Genomic DNA, 8,918 nt, shown 5'->3' with positions numbered 1-8,918 from the left:
GTATACCTTAACTATGAGAGACAAAATGAGAAAAAAAGTCTAGAAAATCACATTGTAGGATTTTTAAAGAATTAATTGGTAAATTCCTCTGTAAAATAAGTATTTGGTCACCTACAAACAAGCAAGATTTCTGGCTCTCACAGACCTGTAACTTCTTCTTTAAGAGGCTCCTCTGTCCTCCACTGGTTACCTGTATTAATGGCATCTGTTTGAACTCGTTGTCAGTATAAAAGACATCTGTCCACAACCTCAAACAGTCACACTCCAAACTCCACCATGGCCAAGACCAAAGAGCTGTCAAAGGACACCAGAAACAAAATTGTAGGCCTGCACCAGGCTGGGAAGACTGAATCTGCAATAGGTAAGCAGCTTGGTGTGAAGAAATCAACTGTGGGAGCACTTATTAGAAAATGGAAGACATACAAGACCACTGATAATCTCCCTCGATCTGGGGCTCCATGCAAGATCTCACCCCGTGGGGTCAAAATGATCACAAGAACTGTGAGCAAAAATCCCAGAACCACACGGGGGGACCTAGTGAATGACCTGCAGAGAGCTGGGACCAAAGTAACAAAGGCTACATCAGTAACACACTGCGCTGCCAGGGACTCAAATCCTGCAGTGCCAGATGTGTCCCCCTGCTTAAGCCAGTACATGTCCAGGCCCGTCTGAAGTTTGCTAGAGAGCATTTGGATGATCCAGAAGAGGATTGGGAGAATGTCATATGGTCAGATGAAACCAAAATAGAACTTTTTGGTAAAAACTCAACTTGTTGTGTTTGGAGGAGAAAGAATGCTGAGTTGCATCCAAAGAACACGATACCTACTGTGAAGCATGGGGGTGGAAGCATCATGCTTTGGGGCTGTTTTTCTGCAAAGGGACCAGGACGACTGATCTGTGTAAACGAAAGAATGAATGGGGCCATGTATCGTGAGATTTTGAGTGAAAACCTCCTTCCATCAGCAAGGGCATTGAAGATGAAACGTGGCTGGGTCTTTGAGCATGACAATGATCCCAAACACACTGCCCGGGCAACGAAGGAGTGGCTTCGTAAGAAGCATTTCAAGGTCCTGGAGTGGCCTAGCCAGTCTCCAGATCTCAACCCCATAGAAAATCTTTGGAGGGAGTTGAAAATCCGTGTTGCCCAGCGACAGCCCCAAAACATTACTGCTCTAGAGGAGATCTGCATGGAGGAATGGGCCAAAATACCAGCAACAGTGTGTGAAAACCTTGTGAAGACTTACAGAAAACGTTTGACCTCTGTCATTGTCAACAAAGGGTATATAACAAAGTATTGAGATGAAATTTTGTTATTGACCAAATACTTATTTTCCACCATAAATTGCAAATAAATTCTTTAAAAAAAAAATCCTACAATGTGATATTCTGGATTTTTTTTCTCATTTTGTCTCTCATAGTTGAGGTATACCTATGATGAAAATTACAGGCCTCTCTCATCTTTTTAAGTGGGAGAACTTGCACAATTGGTGGCTGACTAAATACTTTTTTGCCCCACTGTATATAATCCAGTAAATTAAAAATGTTTAATCCTATTTTAAGTCAACTGCAAGATCATATTGTTCATATATATATATGAATCTCTACTATCACTTTTTATCAATTTAAAAGTATTAAGTTGTTTCCAAAAAGAAAAGAAAAAAATGACTAACCCCAAACTTTAGAACAATAGCATATATTGTTACAAAAATATCTTACTTTTTATTCATCAAAGAATCCTGAAAAAGTATCAAGTCAAGTCACCTTTATTTATATAGCACTTTTAACAATACAGATTGCGTCAAAGCAGCTTTACAGTGCTAAATAAGAAAAATAGTGTGTAATAATGCAAAAACACTCAATTTACTGTTAAAGTCAGTTAATCATTGATTCAGTGATGTCTTCGTCCAGCTCAGTTCAGTTCAAATAGTATCTGTGCAATCAAATCGACGATATCGCTGGAAAATAAGTGTATCACAGCTTCCAAAAAAAATATGAAGCAGCACAACTGTTTCCAACATTGATAATAAATCAGCAATCAGAATGATTTCTGAAGGATCATGTGACACTGAAGACTGGAGTAATAAAGATGAAAATTCAGCTTTGTATCAAAGAAATCAATTATTTTTACATTTCAAAATATTACTGTTTTTTTCTTATGAGCTTTGTATCTTACTGATCCCAAAATTTTATACAGCCTATTTGAACAGCATATATAGCCTATAAGTATGGCATCAGTGCAAAAACTTTGCATTTCTCTGTTTCTTCATCACATTTGTGTGTGAATTTGTGTCCGGATGGCCGTTCAGATATATCTACCACCGTATAAAAGAGGTGAAATCTCTCTATCTAATGTCACACAGAATATATAACCCAGCCCGAAACTGAGGAAAGACGCAGGAGCCGTAAACATCTCTCATAAACTCAGCCAGTGAAATCATCTTCAAATCAACCTTCCCCGCTCACACTCATCAGCTGTCGCTCGCTCCTGCGCTTTGGTCTTAAAGGGATAGTTCACCCAAAATAGTTAGTTCAGCCTCATGTCGTTTCAAACCCGTAAGATCTTCGTTCATCAGACAGCTCTCAGATTCCATCAAAAATATCTTAATTTGTTTTCAGAAGATGAACGAAGGTCTTACGGGTTTGAAACGACATGAGGGTGAGTAATTAATGACTAAATGTTCATTTTTGGGCGAACTATTCCTTTAACAGCTTTTCTCAGCACGGTCCGTGCCACCATATGCTCTTTTATTATCGGGAGCATTCATTACCCGGAGAGCCCCGAGCGTGGCCTTCCTTAGGCCAGAGTTAAAAAGATGGCTGAGTCTGGTAGTCAGGGCTCCAGGCTGATGAGGATGCAGTCTGGCATTTACCACGATGACTCAGTGGGAGACAAAAGGAAGGCCTTTCGCTCCCGAGGCCTGGCTTAATGATGAGTTTGGAGCAGGTAACTGGGAGGACGGAATGGCTCGGGGGAGGATTTCATACCGCCGGTCTAGAGACGATATCGATCATGAATGCTGGACCCTCAAAATGAGATCCACTGCTCCAAAACCAGTCCACAAGATTTGCAATTGTGTTGGGATTATGTCACAATTTATGCGCCCACATATGGAAAACACAATTGAAAATACAATTTACAATTCCTTTTGAAAATAGTCCAGAATATCCATACATATTATATAAAAATAAGACAAAAACTCAAATAGGGATTTATTAAAAAAAAAAAAATGTTTAGTCCCCATATATTGAATTTAATTCTAACTATGTTCTGCTAGGCCACATCAAGTCAAGGCATGTTTTTTGTTGTTGTTTTATAAAGTGAGCAACATACTTGAAAATGTTAGCTTTCACATCAGTAACAGTAATTATGATACATATCGCACACCTAGCCGGATTTCTTCTATCATTTAGTCTGTTTAAACTCCGCCCCTTTCTTACAGTCCAATGCAAGCTCGTTTTCAGATCTGCCTCCATCAACAACCGATCTACAGAACCAAGTCCCAAACTACATTTTTTTCAATAATCGGTTTCGCTCGTTTGTAGGCCACAATATAGAAGAAGAGATCTGTCTCTACTTCCATTTCATTGGGACTATAATCATTAATACAAATCCTCATTATTTAAATTTTTTGATTTTTTCCAGTGTTTTTGCTTCGGTGTTCCATAGAAAAAAGAAAGCTGAACAGGTTTGAAGTATGATTTTTTTATGTTCGTGAGACCTGTTAAATGAAAAACACAAGACATCAGAGCTCTGCCAGCAATGCCACTGCCACAGAATCAAAAAAAGAGAAGCCAATTTCTTCTGTGAGTCTGCGCTGAGAGAAAGTAGAGCATGATAATGGCCAGCGGTCCCCGAGCGAACGGCCCCCGGAGCCCCTGCGCACAGCCAGAGCACAGGAACTAATGACACATCGGTTTGCTGCGCTTTACAGCAGCGTGTCTTTCTTTGTAATCCATCACAACGCAATCACGACATTCACATCCATCCGTTCATCTGCTCTCTGCTGCCCAAGAGAGTTCATTAATGGAGAGCAAGACCAAAACATGAAACCGCACCAGCGCCTCCAAACGCAATCAAAGATACCAATATTCTGAATATGCAATGTTTACATACATACATCTTAAGCGGATTTATTTGGCTGAAAAATATCATGCGCACTCTTTGTTTTTTTTTTTATTATACCCAATTTATACCCAATAAATTGACTCTTGTATCACTCTCAAGAAGTTTGTTAACCGTTAAAGGGAAGTGGAGGGCCTAAAACCTCCCGTAGCATGGTAAATATATCTGAGGTCAAAGTTTAAACCGCTCTGAGGACCTCATGTGTGTATGACAGTATTTTAATCACCATGGAAACTGAACACCATCGAGGAAAGCAGTCGCATGTTGAAAGAAGCAGCGCTCTGTTCTTTGGCAAGTCTCCATTTGGCTGCTGCCTGGAGACTGCAGTTAGCGAGCGATGAATTAAATCCAGTCCCCTGTCAAAAAATCCTTCAAACGATTATGCTAATTCACTCCTCATCCCACATTAGTCCTTATTAGCGAAATTATCCTGAATCTATTTTTAACCCCACACACTTCAGCCACACGCAAACACTAAAAACAAACATTTACATGCCGTCTTTCGGTGAGTATAATTCTGCTACAAAAACAGCGGTTCTGGCAAGGAAAGTCTGGGTGGAGTTGGTGCTAAATAAAACAGTAGCAGGGGAGGACATGCTGAGTTACTGCCTCATCTGGGCCCCGCTGGAGACGTCAGCATCATCCCCCACCGCAGCCGAAGCCAGGTTATTTTTGGGTTAAAACTCATCTGTGGTGCTCTTGCGGCTCACAGAGCTCAGCGGGTCTCAAAACAATAATGGCTCTATTTCACTGGCAGATATCTAGCGTGTTTCATTTGTGAAATATTCTGCAAGGATGCAATTCTGCTTCCGACTCTTATTTCAATTCCACCGTGATTTCTTTCAGTCATTTGGAAGGCCCTCCTCGGTAAATACTGTATATACTAAAGAAAAAATCTACACAGAAACAACACGTTTATTGTTACATAAACAGAACTGCAAAAATAATGTTTTCAAACACTCTCCCTATCTTTCACTGGCCAGGCAAACATATAGTCGCGGCCAATCTCACACTATTGGCTGAGTCGGTGTTGCCGGTTTTGAATTTGATTGTACGGGTCAAAATGGGAGTGGGCGGGTGGGCAAAGTTTGGGCTGGTTTGGGAGCAGTTTGGCAAAGTTGCATGTACTGTACTCCATCTAGTCATCCAGTAAGCCATCATGTTGTTATTAAACACACACAGCAGCTGGTGTTGGTTAGACGAGCCGCACTTTTAGCCAGTCAAGAGCTTTAAAAGACAGACGTGATACTCTGAGTGACATTTTTTAGCACAATAAGGGATCAAGTTTTGAACTTGTAGTAGTATAATGTAGTGATTGCTACGCCAAAGTAGTATAAATATAAGTTGTAGCTACAGTAAAGAGTGGGAGAGTGCATCAAACCATGGATTGTTCTGTTTGAGATATCTGTATCTGTGTATTTTGTCAAGTCTTTGAATTTGAATTCCACACCCAGTAAATGTCCTCTGGCTCCGCCTGCTACAGTAGCCATGCCCCCAAACTCTCACTATTGGCTGTGCGGAGTTATGCAAATACATATTTTGACAGGCAGGTAAGACACCCTATCACTGCATTCAGACCAAATGCAAAGATTGAACGAACATTTTATGATCAAGAGACTTCCACAGAAGATATATTTATATAGTTTAATATTTAGACTACTTTAATTATTGATTGCTATCAGGATATTAAGAGGCTTTCAACCAGTCAAACAAAAAATGTTTCTGGGAAAAACTGCCTACCCTACCTTTAAGGTCTTTTAATTTCTTGACTACCATTTGCAAATTCTGACATACTTTATATGGGTACCATATGGGTAGAATTTTTTTATATAATTGCTCATTTTCTTCTACTGTATTTAATATGTTTGATCTGTTTAAATGTGGTATTGTTCTCCTGTCTGGAAATTTGATTCATTTTTATGACTTTATTTTGTCAGTCAACCTTTGTTCACATGGCATTAGATTTCTATCAAATGTTGTTGGTTGTGAATTTTTTGACCAGGTTTTGGAGAGCTTTGGGGCTGGAAATCACCAACCCAATCTGTCAACACACGTCTCTTCAGAAGGCTTAGATTAAACCGCTTGATTCATACAGATTACTTTTTTCAGATCTCCTTATTAACTTTCAATGGAAGAACAAAAATATGTTAGATTTCATTAAAATACCTTCATTTGTGTTTCAAGCTTAAAAGTTGTATTGGCTTGGGATGATATGGGGGAAAGTAAATTATGGGTATGTATGAACTGATAACTTGTGCATAATATTTTAGTTATTTTTAAGATTCATTAAAAAGAGCTACTTCATAATAGTGGTTCATGAATTGGACTACACTGGTCGTGCCATATGTTTGTTGTTGTGTGCAACCATTGAGGACAACACAAAAGAAACATGCATTAACTATTCATAGACTTTGTGGCACAGAATCACTCTTTCTCATCTCATTCAATTCAGACTAACAAGCTCACAACTCTAAACATCATAACTAAAACATTACTGCTTTTGCTATGACACTGCCCTTAATATAAGTGCAGGAAATGCTGTAAGAGTATTTTAGCATGTCCACATCAATAAAAAGTAATGGCTGACTGACAGAAGCATGTTTTCAGAGACACAGGGTGAAGTAAAGAGGGAAAGACATTTGCTATATGTATGGTTTGATGTGTGGCAGCATCTCTTAATTGCAGAAGTGCCACAAACTCCCATCTCAGAGGAGACGATAACTCCACCATTAGCTGCATATTTAATCGCACCCAGCATGCAAATGTGTCATCTGTTTGAACAAAAGAAAGCCTGTTTTTGCGACCCGTTTGAACGGGGATCATTGCCATACGCTGGATTTAGTCCACTACATGCTGTAACTGCTTCATAAGCCACATGAACATTAAACTTTAATTAGCTTGTGAATCACAAAATGATGCTTTCTTTTGCTCTTGTTTAGTGCTCAACATTAAACTTAAACAGCCAGTTGGGAAATCTGCCACTAGCCAAGGTCTAGACGTGTGAGAGGACAACTCAAGACCCATATGAGTCATTGAATATCATGATAACATGCTTAATAATATATTTATGGGGGAAGCACCACCCCAAGCTCAGCAAGTGAGGAACCAGAGGAAAACGACTGTAGTTACCTGTATTTTTTTATTTATTTATTTTTATTATTATTATATATATTTTTTAAGCGCTGCTTGTACTTGCTTAGAATAATTGGACTATATTTAAATCCCTTGTGTCCATTTGAGCGCTCAGTCGTAACCTTCCAATCACCACCGAAGTGTTTTATTTATATGAATATAGCTTGATCTCAGCCAGTTCATTTCACCCTAATTTCTCATGCTCATATGCTCACATTACTCAGCGTGAGCACATATTCAAGCGGATCAGAAATTATGAATCTCTAATAAGTGGCAGTCCAGCAGGGGAAGCATACACACTGCAGAAATACTTCGAATGACGGTCATTGATATTACATTCTTATATGTATAGAAGCCATTAGGAGCGATAAACGCGTGCTTCTGACCGCACACTCACACAGCTAATGAAACATCAACCTTAGAAATAAACAACCGTAACATTGAGGTTATGCATTGAGGTGTAACATTGAGGTGTATGCGTTTCAACCCCAGTTGAAACGCATACACGAGAATGCGTGTTTCATTTAAACTTGTTCTCATGGCCTTTGCTGAATAATACTGAATACAGCTTATATAGAAATGCCGCGATAGGTGTCGTATTCCTATAGGTAGATGTGATCAGCTGAGAATCAGCTGATGCAAGCTTGACTCACGTGACCTGCCAGAACTAACGCTAAAGCTTAATATATGATAATAAAGTTATTGTTGTGAAACCAGTACTTCCCCCTCCCTTATTTTTCCTTTGCACTGCATCTTCCACAATGCCAAGCAAACTACACTTGGGGGGGTACCACATGGTTCCGTTTTAGGCCCTGTTTTGTTCTCCCTATATCTTCTTCCTTTAGATATGATTTTTTGTAAGTATCAGATCTCATACCATCTTTATGCAGATGATATACAGCTTTATCTTCCAATGAAACCAGATGGCAATATATCTCTCCAGTCTTTGATTGTTTGTATGAGCGAAGTTAAAACTTGGATGGCGGAACATTTTTTACAGCTAAATGATTCTAAGGCTGAAGTGTTGGTCTTTGGATGGCCTGAATGTGCTTCCATCCTATCTAAAACTCTGCATCCTATAACTAAAACTGTAGGCACTTGTGCTCGGAATTTGGGTGTCATTTTTGATCCGGCACTCAAATTTGATAAACAGATAAGTTCTGTTGTGAAATCAGCATTTTTTCAGCTTAGGATGCTTGCTAAAATAAAATATTTTCTTTATTTTAAGGATCTGGAGACTGCTATTCATGCATTAATTTCAACAAGATTGGATTATTGTAATTCATTGTATCTAGGAATTACTCTGTCTTGTTTATCTCATCTCCAGATGGTCTAAAATGCTGCGGCCAGATTTTTAACAGGGACCAAAAAGAGAGAAAGTATCACTCGAGTTTAGAATTCAGTTTAAGGTACTACTGTTTGTGTATAAATCTGTGGCAGGTTTGGCACCATGTTACCCGTCGGATTTCCTCTCGTTCCATGTGACTAACAGGCCTTTAAGGTCATCAAATTCTTTATTGTTGTCGGTACCTATGACACGCTTAAAACTCAAGGGGATCGTGCTTTTTCAATGGCAGCACCTAAGCTGTGGAATAATTTGCCATTGTATGTAAGATCAGCCTCCTCTTTTCAGGTTTTTAAATCATCACTTAAGACTTATCTT

At 39.2% G+C, this 8,918-nt stretch overlaps 1 protein-coding gene across 1 annotated transcript in view; it reads right to left on the bottom strand.

Moving 5' to 3' along the window:
* Positions 1-8,918, bottom strand: part of pcsk2 (proprotein convertase subtilisin/kexin type 2) — a 67,991-nt gene that overhangs the window by 40,863 nt on the left and 18,210 nt on the right. The gene's annotated exons all lie outside the window — the stretch shown is intronic.

The sequence above is a fragment of the Sinocyclocheilus grahami genome, unplaced genomic scaffold (assembly GCF_001515645.1).
Source record: "Sinocyclocheilus grahami isolate Dianchi unplaced genomic scaffold, SAMN03320097.WGS_v1.1 scaffold801.1, whole genome shotgun sequence".
In the NCBI taxonomy this organism is placed as follows: domain Eukaryota; kingdom Metazoa; phylum Chordata; class Actinopteri; order Cypriniformes; family Cyprinidae; genus Sinocyclocheilus; species Sinocyclocheilus grahami.
Note: the sequence above shows the minus strand (reverse complement) of the source record. Positions and strands in the feature narration are given on the sequence as shown.